Below are 15,314 nucleotides of genomic sequence, written 5' to 3'. Positions count from 1 at the left end.
GTGTTGTCAGGACATGGTGGGGTTCACAGCATCCTTGGTTATTTCAGGGTCACCTGCTTCTTTAAAGTGGCTGCAGTCCACCTTGGATGCAGAAGAGCAAGAGGCTTTTTCTCACACTCTGCCGGTTGGACATGGACCAGCTGCAGCCATAAAGATCTAATAAAAGGTTCCTGGAGTCAATGGGCTCACATTATCATGTGAAAATAGTTGGGGCAGGAAAGAAAGGAGTGTGAAGGTATCATGAGTCATAGGAGAGACTGATCATAAATATCCATTTCAGAAGAGACTGATCTACATCAGACTCCTTTCTCCTCTCTCCTTGTCCCCACAAAAGCCCATAGCAAGAAGCTTTAAGAAAACCCTCTGAGGACTTTCAAGCCAGAGGCAACACAGAGTTTGAAGCTATTGCTCCAGATCTCTTTCCAAAGACAATATGGAAGAAGACTACACCTCTTGAGAAAGTTTGCCCAAGAGATGAGACCAGATCTACAACATTCCTCACAGCTACTAGTGCAAGAGTGGGCAAGCTGGTCACCATTCTGTGATCCACTGTTGGGTGGGCCCACCTACTTGTCAATCAAGTGACATCATAATTGCATCAGGTAGATCTGAGCCCACCGGAAAGCAGCAGGACTTGCATGGGGTGATGGATTTAAATGGTGTTGAATGCAAATAGTGCACTCCTGAGAGTTCCTTAGCAGCAAAGCCAAATGTGAGCCCTGCTACTTTCAGCAGGGATCAGATCCACTCAGATGGACACCCTACTTCCACCCAGGTTGCAGCTCCCCTGACATGCCACCCGCCATGTGTTTTGAAGTCCAGTTTTCATCATCCCTGGCCATGTCTCACTATAGTTGTAGTCCAAAATATCTGGAGGCATCAAGTTGGAGAAGGCTACTCTAGAGCTTCTTTGTACCATCTTGATCAATGCAGAGCAGACTGTCTGGGTCAGGTTGCCATGCTAATGCTGAAGAGGTGGAGAACATCCCAGAAATATTCACTTGGGTGACTTTTTCATTTGTTTATGCATACACAAGTTGGTGATTGCACTGTGCATTGTTTGCCTTTTCTATTCTATTCCACAATTGCCTTTTTAATTATTGTTTGTTGTGCCAATGAGATCTCATTTCTCCCTTGAATTTGTTACCACAGAATACACACACAAATTTCATACAGACAGAGCAAGCATGCATTTGCAATACCAGCAAGGAAGAATACAAAATGTTATAAAGCTAAAAAGCAATGTTAGAAATGTGTGCTGGGGGGCGGGCGGATCCCATGAGGACTTTGGAAGTAAGGAAAAAGGCTAAAGATACTGTTGGTCCCTTGACTGCTAGAAAAGGTTAGGGTTTTTTTTTTATTAGTTCTGTGCTACAACCTGGCCTCCAATTTCCACAAAATTTTCTTCACCTGTGGAAGAGGCTTCTGTTTTTCTGACGCAGTCCCAGGGTGCTTCTGAATTATTTTAGAATTCTAGTGGGTGTGGGGTTGAGCTTGCATTTCATTGCAAGATGCATAAGGTCACATTCACATCATACATTTAAAGTGCTATGATGCCACTTTAAACAATCATGGCTTTCCCTAAAGAATTCTGTAGTTCATTAAGGTTGCTGGGAGTTGTTAGGAGACCCCCATTTCTCTCACAGAATCAAAATTCTCAGAGTTCGTATGAAGAGGGGTTGGTTGTTAAGCCAGCCTGAGAAATGTAACTCTGGAAGGGTATCTGGGATCTTCAAACAACTCTCAGTACCCTTATTAAAATACAGCTCCCATAATTCTTTGGCGGAAGTTATGACTGTCTGAATTGTGCTTAAATACAGTGGTGTCCAAACTTTTTTCAAAGAAGGCCAGATTTGATGAAGTGAAGGGCAGTGAAACCAACCAAGAAGAAGAAGAAGAAGAAGAGTTTGGATTTGATACCCTGCTTTATCACTACCTGAAGGAGTCTCAAAGCGACTAACATTCTCCTTTCCCTTCCTCCCCCACAACAAACACACTGTGAGGTGAGTGGGGCTGAAAGACTTCAGAGAAGTGTGACTGGCCCAAGGTCACCCAGCAGCTGCATGTGGAGGAGCGGAGACACGAATCTGGTTCACCAGATTACGAGTCTACCGCTCTTAACCACTACATCATACTGGCTCTCCAAGGGGTCGGCCAAAGTTGTTGATGTTTTCTAGGATTGAAGATGTTGAGCCACAGGGGCCTGATTAAACTGACCGGTGGCCCGGATTAGGCTCCCAATAAAGAAAAGGCAAGACTCAAGTACCGTATGTTGGGTTGAACTAGGGTCATATTTTATACAAATGTCATTGGAGGGTAAACCATGTGTGGGAGCAAGTCTAATTCCACAGAACTTGGGCAAGGCCATGACTTGATCATAGCCCCTTGCACAAGGCCCAGCCTCAATAGGGAGACTTTCCAGCCCTAGCCCAGCAGCACATAACTCCTGGTAGGTGAGTCCAGGAAGCAGCACAAGTCACACAACCTGAAAGGGCCTGGTACGTCCCTCATCTCCAAAGGTGCTCATCTGTTCATCTTATCATCCTTCCATCTCTACCTACCTGCCAAAATATGACCAATTTAGCCTGTTTAGCAACACTAACTTCTAACACACTTAACTCCATGATGTAAGCACAAAGGAAGCATAAATTTCCTTTCCACATGAGCCAAATTGCTGATAAACAAAGAATTCCTATTCTGCCTCAATTGCCATACTCCAATAACATCTAGAAGATGCCTTCTTTGCTACTCCTAACTCAGCACAACAAATACTTTTGCCCCAGCCATGATCACTTTCTCTCCTTTATTATTTTTTAATGCAATCTCTTTTCTCATTTATTGATGGGATATGATGAAAAGCACAAAGAAGAAATCAGCAGATATAGAAAAGACCCGGCTGCCCAGTAATTTGCTTGTTTTTTTGTCAGAGGAAAAATAGTTGTATCAGATGATGAGCAGAATTGCTGCACATATTAAAGATGGGTCAAGAATCATGATAGGAAAAGTCTGTCACATAACATGTGGCTACCTTGCATGAGAAGTCATGATAAATCAATCCATCTTTCTAACTCCTGATATGCAATGCATCAACTGCCTTGGGGATATGTGTTCAAAAAGCAAAATATCAATCTAAAAATAAATAGCTACATCCCCACCTCCCTACCTAACCATCCTTGCATGCTGGTGGATGTAGAAATCCCAGAGCCACTAAGACAGCAAATTTAAGCAGATTGAGAGTTTGGCTCTCAGGGATACTAAAAATCATCAGCATAAATTAACCAAGTTATTCATGAGAGATGAGTAAGATGAAGAGCTTTTAGTAAGTAAAGCATCACTTCAATTTGAGGGTTTAATTTTATTTTTAAAAAATGTGTTAGTAATGAAATGAGTGATGTAAGAGATACTTTTCATATGTTATGATTCTATGGAAACCCAAGGTGGGGCAGAAAGGCGGAAATGGGGAATTAATTTTCAAAATGGTGAAGCAAGGCTTGTGAATGGAAGACTGAATAGTGATTATTTGATATCTAATATTATTTCAGTGCTAATGTAAGCATTTATTTTTACAAAAGGAATGCTAATGATCTTATAGAGATGGGGAGAAACAGATAGATATACTAGATGCAGCTACATTTCATATTAGCAGGTATGAGTGATTATATCAACTTCTGCCTTTCTGTTTCTTCTGTTTTCATATTTTCACATCAGTTTGTGATTCTTTTTTTTTAAGTAATCATAAAAATTTGCCAACATTTTAGTGTGAATTTCTCCTAAACTGCAATTTTGTCTAACAGACATATCTTTGCAAAGCAATTTCTCCTAATGGAACACAGGTTTGCATGTTATTTTCACTGATTTATGTATTTCCACGCACATTTACCCTAATATATGTGGGAAATCCAGCCTCATATAACCAGCATGCTTAGCTCTAGTTAATGCAAAAAGGGGTAAAGACCATAGAGTAAGCTGTTTTGCCATACTTGACTAGGTTGACTATGCCCCCTCTTGTTGAATGAGGAAGGATCAGCTAGTTTAGAAACATTTTACCAACTTCTGTAACTAAGGTTTTCTGCTTGAGATCTGTTGCATGGGAAAACACATTAAGCTGACCTTTGACAAGTTTGTAAGTAAATCATTTTGATAGCTTACCAAACTGTGTGGTCTTTTCTATGCTACAGAGGGAGAAAGGGGAAGCCTTGTAAGTGACTTCAAGAGGGGATCTTTTAAAGGTCTAACAGCCTACATTTTCATGCTTTGCTGCATGTTTTGTGCTTTTTAAATATCTGCTGGGGCTCTCTTACCAGAGAGTGCTTGCCCCGTGTCTGGGGCAAACTCTTTTGTTAGCCAAAACCAACCATAACCGACAATATGCAGTATGTACTTTTGTATACATTACTTGGCTGGACAACTGCCTTGCAAAATTCAGAACTTGTTTTTTAAAAATTGCATTTTGTTTTAGAAAGTGTGGATCAGGTAAATTCACCTTTACATGTGAAGTTAATCAAATCCCTCCCCAATCCTGGCATGTTAGCATATGTAACCAATGGCCTGATACCTTAGAAAGGCAAATATCATTTGGGGGATGGATTTGCATTAGTCGAGGTGCTTAACACTTTCACTATCCTGTTTATCATGTTAAATCTACCACAGTGGTTCCCCTGCATCTGGTTTGTAAGGACAAGTTCAGAGTTACTATAAGGTTCCTTATGGCCTTCACCAGTACAACATAAAGGCATCCATGTTCTTCCTAGTATATATTAATTGAACCAGCTACTCCGGCAATATATGAATAGTATGGGAGACTATAGAACACTGCACTCCTGTCTAGATTAATGGGCTACAGAAGATTAATTAATAGATAAGAATTTTTTTGAGAAACAGGTTTGGGTTTTTTGCTGAGCTTGTAGTGATTTTTAACAGATGTTGATCTCCTTTAATATTTTGCACAACAGCTTATTTCTTTCCTAACCACTCAGTAAGACTAAATGAAATTCCCCATCTGTATTTTATTTTTTTCTTCTCATGCAGATTGTCAAGAATCTAAGCTCATGTTCTCTTCTCAGTATTGCTGGATGTAAATCTGCTAATATTTCCAACTCCATGTCAGAAAACTTTAGGGGGTGTCCTGCTCATACCTTTTGTATTTCATCTTTTACTCTGTGACATATACAAGCCAGTCTCATATAATTTATTTGAAGTCTGATATATATATAAAAAACACATGAAACTTAAACTAACCCCCAAAAATGCACCTCCATGTTTGGCACTATGTTGGTCTTTCAAGACTGATACACATAGGCTGCAGATGACCAGTTGTCCTTCTCACTTGGCAAGATGGTACAAAAGGCTTACTAAGGAGCTACATGATCATCTTATTAACTTATTATTTAGCACTTGTTAAATAAATGTCCAACCACCTATTGGATCATCTGACGGATATTGGCATATCTGAACAATGTCATATTTGACCCAATTACCTATACTTGCAGAGATCACAGATGATAGTGGAACATCCGTAGGATATGACCCCATATGCTACAGAAGAAGCCTCATTTGTGCATCATTAGAGAAATCTGAATATTGAATGGACTCTGCAGCCATGCTTATAAGACAAAACCATATTGACTTATGAGATGGATGTGGCTTCCTGGAAGATGTTTATCTGAAAAGTTTTCTTGTTGCATTGACTCCGTTGATTCATCTAAGGTGCGTACATGTCACTCTTCAGATAAAAAGTTCCAGGGCACCTCATGCAATCACATAAAAACAATAAAACATTAATAAATACAAAATAAAACCTAGTAATAAATGCCACAGAAATCAACAGAAGCAAAGCTGAGGCATAAAACAGAACAGAACCAATAAAGCTATAAATTTTAACCAACTGTGGCAGGAGTATGGCAGGAACTGTGTCCCCCAGCTCTTATTAGCCCCAGTCAGTGTGGCCCATGACCAGGGATAACCAGAGTTGTAGTCTTGAGTGCATACACATTCAGTTTAACTACAGTGATATGCTGAATAACCTACACAAATAATAAAAAAGTCATTGCCTGGCAGTGGAAATATATCAGATTTGAAACCAGGCAAACCTCCCTGAGGATGAAGCACCACATATGAAGCATCAGAACTGAGGAAGTACTCTTGCAAGTCACTGCCTGGCAAACTTCAAAGGGCTTGAAGGAGAGTCTCCAATGATAATCATAAAGTTCAAGCATGATTCTGAAGAAGATAGACCTTTAGGTTGCTAAAAGCCCTAAGCCATTTAAGGAATTAAAGGTAATTGCCAGCACTTTGAATAACAGAGAAATGAATCACCAGCCAGTACAAATGTTTAAAAACTGGTGAAATATATATTCTGTGAAAGGTCCCAGTTAGCAGTCTGCAGCTACCTGAAGTTGATGAGAAGTCTTCGAAGACAACCTTGCATATGTTGCAGTAGTCTAATCTGGAGGGTGCCAAGACATAGGTAAATTGTGGGCTGGCTATCTCTGAGCAGAAGCGGTCACTACTGGTGCACCAGTATTGGCTAGTAGAAGATGCTGAGTACCAGAGATTCATTTTGGGCCTCCAGTGGTAGGACTGGAATTAAAAGCACCCCATAATCTGTGAATCTGACATTTACTTATTATATTCACGGGATAGTCCAACTTCATTTCTGAACAAGTTGGACACTAGCTCAATGGTCAGATGAACTACCCACAACAGAACCCCCATCTTCTTTGGGTTGAGTTTGAATTATCTAGTCCACTGGTGTTCTAATACATCAATCTAGCATCCCCACTGCCTCACCTGAATCTATGAAAATGGTGTCATGTATTGAAGTCTGTGCATAGTATACTCTAGTGTCAACATGTTGAGAAGCAAATTGCTATATGGATTAATGTGCATTAGAAAGCAACATGCCTGCAAAATGGAAAACTGGGAGGAAATAGCTTTTGGTGTGAAAATGCAATTACTTCATTTCAATTTAATATTTGAATTTAAGAAGATCTGCTTAATCACCACTGCTGCTTAAATGTGGAGTATCATTGAAATGGAATACATTTGTGTTCATGTGTTCCATGCAATTGATGAAAATATAATATGCTGTTCTTTTTCTAGCAAAAAAATAAAGAAAATCCATTAGAGCCAATAATAATGTGCTGTCAAGGAAAACACTGTCTTTTTGTCTTTTTTTTTTTTGGAAAGAAAATGTTTGGAGTTCCTGTTACAGTAAGCCATTTCAGGCAATCCAGGAAAACAAGTTTTGGAGAGTCATGTGCTTGCTCATGTAACCTTGTAGCCAATTGCCTGATAGGGTCACTCTTCATTGCATGCCTGAATAAGCCCATTAGGTTTGAAGAGACTGCAGAGAATATATTTTTTAAAAAATGCACCAGCAATTCAGCATGAGGAAGCACTGAAAATATTTGCTAATGCAAAAGCTACTGGAGATGTTTTAGACTGACTTTGATCAACACATTGTCACTAACCCTAAGAAAGTGCTAATTTTGGGAATGGAGGAGAAAAACCAACACTACCCAGAGTGAATAGTGATGTTCAGCTTAGTTATTTAGTTATTTTGCAAAAAGTCCACAACAGAGTTTGCTCTGTGGAGCTCTCTCATTGCCCTACATGATCTTTGGCAGGGTCAGGGATTTAGGAATACAGTGGTACCTCGGGTTACATACGCTTCAGGTTACATACGCTTCAGGTTACAGACTCCGCTAACTCAGAAATAGTACCTCAGTTTAAGAACTTTGCTTCAGGATGAGAACAGAAATCGTGCTCCGGCAGCGCGGCGGCAGCAGGAGGCCCCATTAGCTAAAGTGGTGCTTCAGGGTAAGAACAGTTTCAGGTTAAGAACGGACCTCTGGAACGAATTAAGTACTTAACCCAAGGTACCACTGTACTTTGAACAAGCAAGACTTAGCAGTGCTGTTATCACAGGGCAAGAGTCAGCTAGCTAGGCAAATACAGAATTCCAACATGGGTGAACAACTCTTTCTTGATATTCCTCTTCCTTGATATTCTGATTCACTGTATAACCTCAGAGTGTACAGACCATGTTTGCAGTTCAGAGCACCAAATCAGTTGTCCTAGGATGAAGCCTATTTTTACATGCAAGTGATAAATCAGGAGTACCACACTTGTTGGATCTGCACATGGGAAGCATGCACCTGTGGCAGGTAATGACACTGCAGTATGTGCAAACCTAGCCAAGAACAATGGAGAAAGGGAATGTGCTGTAAACTAAATTTCTGGTGGTGCTGCTAACACTTGAAATATTTTTTTCTTAAAAAAAGCATACCTGAACAGGGCATGGTGGAGTGGTTCTATAGCATGATAGGGAACCTGTAGCCCACCAGATGTTGTTGGATCCAACTCCTTTCATGCTTGGTCATTGAACATACTGTTGATGAAAACTGGCATTCAATAACATTTGGATGGATGCACGTTCATCATTCTCTATAGAAAAGGGGCTGCACTGTATTGATTAGGAGGTGAAATGCAGAACAGGCTCAGCATTATTTCCAGGTGGTTGAGCTTAGGAATTTTTAACAATTTTTAACATGGTCATGTGATGTGTAGAGCCTTTAAGAAATGGCTGTTAGAGGAGAAACAGTCTTGCCCTTACTTATCTAGCAAATGATCACAAAGCCTCGCCCATCTACCGCCGGTCTGGAAAATGCTTCTGATGCTTGCCCTCCCCCTTCAGTTGGTAAATTTGGTGCCAGTGTGATAATGGATTTTGTCCTTTGTTTTGCAATATGCAACTCAAATTCTGTGCATGAACCATCAGCTGTATTTATCATTGTACATCCCCATCAGTAGTGAGTATCTGCTTTACTTGGAAATTATACATGCTCTCAAGATTATAATCAGCTAACTTTTCAAATGCATAACTATAACATTATTGCACTGAACATAATGGCCCACTCCTTTCATAGTACCTGATCTTTTCCTTTTATTTTGTCTACTAATTGTGGTGTTCCTCCAACTCTTTAGAAATCAATTATGTTTCTTGATTTAGAGCAGCTGCTAGATTTATAAACCAGTTCCTCTCTAATAAGATTACAAAAACTTCTTTCAAGCTGGCTTTAGCTGAGCACGGTAGACATCAAAGGTCACTTGAGTGCAATTTCTGTACTACATTGAAACCATATGCTACATTTTGACCCAACAGCCATAAATTATGTCCAAACAGGCTATTTATTACTGAATGCCCAAACATTTTCTATGTGATCAGAAAAGTATTAATCTTTCATGTTCTCCATCGTCAGATAAGACAAAATTCCTGCACATATAAGACTATCAAAGGGTTATGCTAAACTACTTATATATGGCAGGTTACTTTTCTTTAAGTAGGAAATAAAACATGGACCTTTGACCAAATTGGTAAACTACAGTGGAAAGCAGAGAACAACCCCAAAGCTGGAGTTTGGAGATAAGCCCATAGCCCCAGACTGGTTTATTAAGGAATTGTCCTGATTTGCTTGCACAAAGCTTTCATGTAGGTAAGATTCTATCTGGTCTTTATCAAGCATACATTCCTATTTGTTTGCAGGGCAATTATAGGACAATGAGCATTTGCCCTGCATCCCTCCTAATTTGCTTCAAAGGGCGTTTAGACATCTTCCTGTTCCTTATTCAACCAACACTTTTCAATGCATTTTCTCGTCACTTTCCAAGCTGCAAAATGCCCAATTCTTTCACAGCAGATTTGTTGCACTAGGGATACAGAACCCTTTAATCCAGGTTAGCTGCAGAAACCCAGCTTTCCAGCTTGCTTGAATCCCTCCCACAAAATAGTGACAAATCTGGATACACCCTTAGAAAGTACTTGAAAAAGGCGTAGCTCAGTGGTAGAGCCTCTGCTTTGCATGGACAAGGTCCCAGGCTCAGTCCCTGCCATTTCGAGGTAAGGCTGGGAGAAATGGCTGACTGAAATCCTGCAGAGCTACTGTCAGTCAGTGTAGGCAAATCTGAGCTGGATGGATGGATGGTCCTCTTCTCCCACAACATGCTGTTATTGGGGGGATTATCCTGACCCCGAGAGCTGATTTGGTGCACATTGGGCATGCACGGGGGGGGGGGAGCAGAGGGGGGAAAACTCTGTTGCAGTAGCAGGACTTGTTTTGGCTCTCATTTGTGAGACTATTTAGATGAATACTGCTCAGTGAACCAAATTTAGTCATGTCTATTACCCCCTGGTCCCATCACCTCCTGGCAAATAGAAGGGGAAGAAGTGGAGGTAGTGAGAGATTTTACTTTCTTGGGCTCCATGATCACTGCAGATGGTGACAGCAGCCACGAAATTAAAAGATGCCTGCTTCTTGGGAGAAAAGCAATGACAAACCTAGACAGCATCTTAAAAAGTAGAGATATCACCTTGGCAACAAAGGTCCGTATAGTAAAAGCTATGGTTTTCCCAGTAGTGATGTATGGAGGTGAGTGCTGGACCATAAAGAAGGCTGATCGCTGAAGAATTGATGCTTTTGAATTATGTCCCGTGGACTGCAAGAAGATCAAACCTATCCATTCTTAAGGAAATCAGCCCTGAGTGCTCACTGGAAGGACAGATAATGAAGCTGAGGCTCCAATACTTTGGCCACCTCATGAGAAGAGAAGACTCCCTGGAAAAGACCCTGATGTTGGGAAAGATGGAGGGCACAAGGAGAAGGGGACATCAGAGGACGAGATGGTCGGACAGTGTTCTCGAAGCTACCAGCATGAGTTTGACCAAACTGCGGAGGCAGTGGAGGACAGAAGTGCTTGGCGTGCTCTGGTCCATGGGGTCACGAAGAGTCGGACACGACTAAACGACTAAACAACAACATTACCCAAAGAGTGAGTTGGACTAGCATAGGCATTTACTTGTGTGTGTGTGAATCTACTTGCTGTTTAGTCTCAGGCAGCAAAATGACTTAGGTTGTCCCTGGATGGATAGTACAAATTGGTTCACAGTTTCATGTATTTGCTGCCAAGGAAACAAAATTATATTTCCTGAAGATTTTGTTTGGGGGTGGGAAACCCTTTAATTTTATACAAAGGGGGGGGGGAGAGAAATCAAATTACTTTTGTTCCCATTGATTTGTGATCTGGAGCCAGACATAATTACCATAAGCACACTAAAGCAAAGTCTCGAAAAAATCAATGCATAGCATAATACATCCCAATGTATTTATATTCTCCATAAGGGGAATTTATTGCACTCTATGATTCCTTGTTAGCTCTTCAAAGGGTAGAACCAAGATGAGGTCCCTATTTAATACTCTGCATGTAAGGAAATTACAGATAGGAAATTGCTAGATAGCTGGTTTCTAATGCTGCAAAAGTCCATTTATATCACCTGTTTGTTTCAGCATTTTTCCTTCCTTCCTCAAGTTTTTTTTTTAAGATATCAAAGGAAATTAGTGTAATGATTGTTATGCAATTAGACAGAAATCCTGAAAATAGTAAGCAAAATGGAAAGCTGCTGTGCTTATAACAGCCACACAATATTACATCACTGCATTTTGGTAAACAGGTATTATTTCCCATATATATGTATATGAAATTATGAACAGCATAATAAAGGAAATAGAAAATTAAATGCACAAAGGAATGGTGGCAATTTGCTTTTATTGTATGGGTTGCTGTCATACAGAAATTGGATCAGGGGAAAATAATTGAACTCAGAGGTTTGTAATTATAAAAAAAAACCAACCCACATACAAATGTGAGACTTTATGTATCCTTTCTGAACAGGTTTTTAAATGACTAATGCATGCCAGGAAATGAATGGAATGCATCAAACATAAATATATCCGAAGCAGAAACCAAAGCAAAGACTCCTGCAGAAATACTGAATTTTGAGGTGTCTTTGTGTGAGGTAGGAGCACTTTAAGACAACATGATTGCGTGGCATGGTTTATGCATGCTTAAAGTAGGGATAGCCAACTTTTGGGTACTGGGAATGGGGTCCGGATTCAGCTGACACTGCCCTTGTTAGCAGCAGTATGGAAGAGGCCACCACTAATCTGACAGGTAATGACCATGGTGGCAGAAATGTGAAAATTGACTTCAGCCCATCAGTTGACCAGTCCTGCTGAAAGCTACTTGCCGCAAACCTTGAGCATTTCTTAGTGGGGAAATTAGAGCATTTCTAGTCCACATTTTACATTGTTTCACAGTGGTGTATAGTCATTTATAAATATGTACATACCAAATGTTGAAATCACAGCACAAAATAAAATTCAGTTCATAATCCAGGGCAGAGTTAAAATTATAAAAATCTGTGGGAATTAAGCACCAGTTTAAGGCCTGGTTCCAATTCATTTCACTGGGCCTTGTGCAAAAGTGTCTAGCATTTGTTAATTTCACTTCACTCTCCACCAAGCAAAGTCTCTGAGTTGAGGTATAGTAGAAGCGGCGAGAATACATATATCACTAGGGTCCAAAAAATATTTATGTTTGATGTAGCTGCCTTTTATGATTGCCACAGCCAAATCAATAGCCTAAACTGATACTCTTGTCTTCACTTTCCAAGCTGCTTACTACACCTGTCAGTTATATGACAGGTGGGGTACCTCATTGCCTCAGGGCAAGATGGTTTCTAGACAGTCCTGTAGTGGTAGGTCAAGGAAGAAGGCACCTGGTCTAGCTCCTACTTACTCCAACAAAGTAGGAGCTAGACCAGGGAGCCTCGATTAGCTGGCTTGGGGAGGCAGTGCAAGGGCTGGGTGGTGGTGGTCAAATGTACAGTAGCTGAGGACCACCCAAAAGGGCCTTGAGGACCTTGTTGGACCACCCTGAGCTGGACACTGGGCATCTGACAAGCTGCCCTGTTTGGGTTTGAACCTAAGTAGAGCAGGAAATTCAGAAGGGAAATTGGATGGTTATGGGGCAAAAAATCCCCCACCCATTTACCTTAATTTTCATTCCTTCAGTGGACGTTCACAGTCACAGCAATCATATCCATTCTGAATTTTCTCATTGTGCTGGAGGGAGCCACCCAATTGCCCAGGCTCTCCCGATCTTCTGGTGTTTCATTCAACACAGTAGAGACTTACAGGAAAGTGCAGCTAGGCAAACTCTTCCCTAAATTCTATTCTCATGCTAAGATCCAATTTAAAATGGATGTGCTCCTCATGATAAGAAAATAAAAAGAATTGTAGGATCAAAGTGGATGGACGCTGCAGTGCTTTATGTCCCAAATACAGTTTGCTTTGCCCTCTTGTGTGCATATTAACCACACATGCATTTCAAGCATTTCTTACCATTTGCATCGTTCACCATCCTTTACAATCAAAAGATGTTATGCTTGTTGTTCTAATATTTTTTAAAAAATATTTTTTATTAAAAAATTTCTTGGTTTACAAAATTATGTGCATTGTCTCTTTTTCAGGTTGTAAAATCTTTTCTACAGATCAGTTACATTTGTTATGAGACATTAGTTTTGAGTACAGTATAAGGTGGGGGAAGAGGGGGGATGGGGTAGTGAAACTTACATTCTTTTATATAGTGTACATGTGGGGTTTGATGTCAGCGTCAACTGGGTCAGTTTTCTTTCTATTCACTTATTACATTTCCTTGGCAGTGAGAGGTATTGGGGGCAGGGTGTGGTTGGTTGTCTGTGGTTGGCTGCAGTGAGGTTTGTTCGCATCTGTGAGAGGGTGGGGAGCTTGTTGGGTCAAGTAAGCCAGATCAATTCATATGCCATCAGTGGGTTCTTGCTGTTGTCTTGTTGTTTCAATATTGAATAAACATTATCCAGAATTTGATTAATTTATCTCTCTGGACGTGTCCATTTCTCATTCTAACACTGCTACTTTGATTTACCAGTCCTATAATCTGCCTCTTTTTAAAATAGCATTTCTCATACCCAAATAATGTATCCTGCCCTTTCCCTCTAAATTGCAATCGAACTGTAGACTAAGTCAAGATACTGTCAACTGAGGGAGACTGTATTTATTCTTGCTTTTCATTTACTCTGTGTAATTTACTTAACATTTGTCTTATCTCCCTGAATACTGACAGCGTTATTGTTCATTTGCAATTATTTAGTAATATTGTTGAAGACTGGGGAGAGATTATTTTGTTTTAAGACCAGGCAGCATCAGAAACAAACAACAACTGGACTCTGTTGGGAACTTCTCCCTACAGATACAGATATTAGATGGTTTGATTAAATGAGGGAAGCTGGAATAAAGTACATCTCCAGTCTACAGTCTTGTTACAGTGAGGTAAGTTAGTGTTTGTTAAGATAACTTAACCATCAGGTCAGTTACATGTCTACCAACATGTGTAATGTCAGACAAAGTGTCCCTCTACAAGTAGCTGCAGTTGGGACTTCTGTGAGCCAGCAATTTGTACTTTTTGAACCAGTTTTTAATCTTATTCACATTAAGAAATAGAAGTACACCACTTAGCTGGGGGTGTTGATCAGGCTGCCCATAGCCTTTTGGCTCTGTGTGTAGGCAGAGAACCTCCTGGAATTTTGATAAATGATATCCCTAAAGAAATCCTTGTGTGTTCATATCCAACTGTTAAAACAATGTTAATAGATGTTTGGCCATGTCTTGCCTTCATATATTCTTGGCAGATGCTAATATCGGGATGTAAATGCGTGGTCACTTCCAGAAACAGCAGCCACCTATCTAGATTACTTCTGCAATGTTTGGTAGAACTTAAAACTTAGCCACACTTACCTGTCCTATGTGCTTTCCTGGTACTGTCCACACTTTAAACCTCCAGTTCAGAGTGCCTGTTTGTTTGTTTTCCTTCAGAGCTTTCCCCATGAAAACCCACTCTTTAAAGCTGAATCAGAGCAAACAGCAATCGACATAAAACCCAAATAGCCATTTCCTCTAATTCAGCTTTAAAGAGTTGGGGGGGGGGGGCTTGGGGGGAAAGCTCTGGAGCAAAAAAAAAAAAGTGCACTCAGACATGGAGCTGTCTTAATATGTGTCTGGATGTCAACACATTCTGCAACTCCTGCTACCAGAAGCAGCCAATTGTATGAAGGAGCAGCATAACTTAACATATTAGAGCATGAAGGTCCCAGGCTTAACTCCTGGCATCTCCAGGTGGGGCTTGGAGAGACCCCACCTGAAAACCTGGAGAGCTGCTGCCAGTCAGTGGAGGCAACGGTCCAATGAGCCCAAAGGGGGAACATGGGGTTCATACATTGATGTCAGAAGGAAGGCTAGATGTATATTCTCATGTTTAGTTTAGTGCACAGAAGAACTTCATTGTCAAAAAACTTTATTTGAAGTTTAGGGTTAACAAATGAACACCTTTCTCCTTTGTCAGAATCTATGCTAGATCACAGGATCTGCATGTGAGGGACT

General features: G+C 40.5%; 1 long non-coding RNA gene across 1 annotated transcript in view; it reads right to left on the bottom strand.

Annotated features, from left to right (window-relative positions):
- Positions 1–15,314, bottom strand: part of LOC310685454 — a 130,902-nt gene that overhangs the window by 18,694 nt on the left and 96,894 nt on the right. The window lies entirely within an intron of this gene.

Source organism: Podarcis tiliguerta (genome assembly GCF_965153285.1).
Source record: "Podarcis tiliguerta genome assembly, chromosome: 9".
Lineage (NCBI taxonomy): Eukaryota > Metazoa > Chordata > Lepidosauria > Squamata > Lacertidae > Podarcis > Podarcis tiliguerta.
The sequence above is the reverse complement of the archived record's forward strand: the minus strand, read 5'-3'. Positions and strand labels throughout refer to the sequence as shown.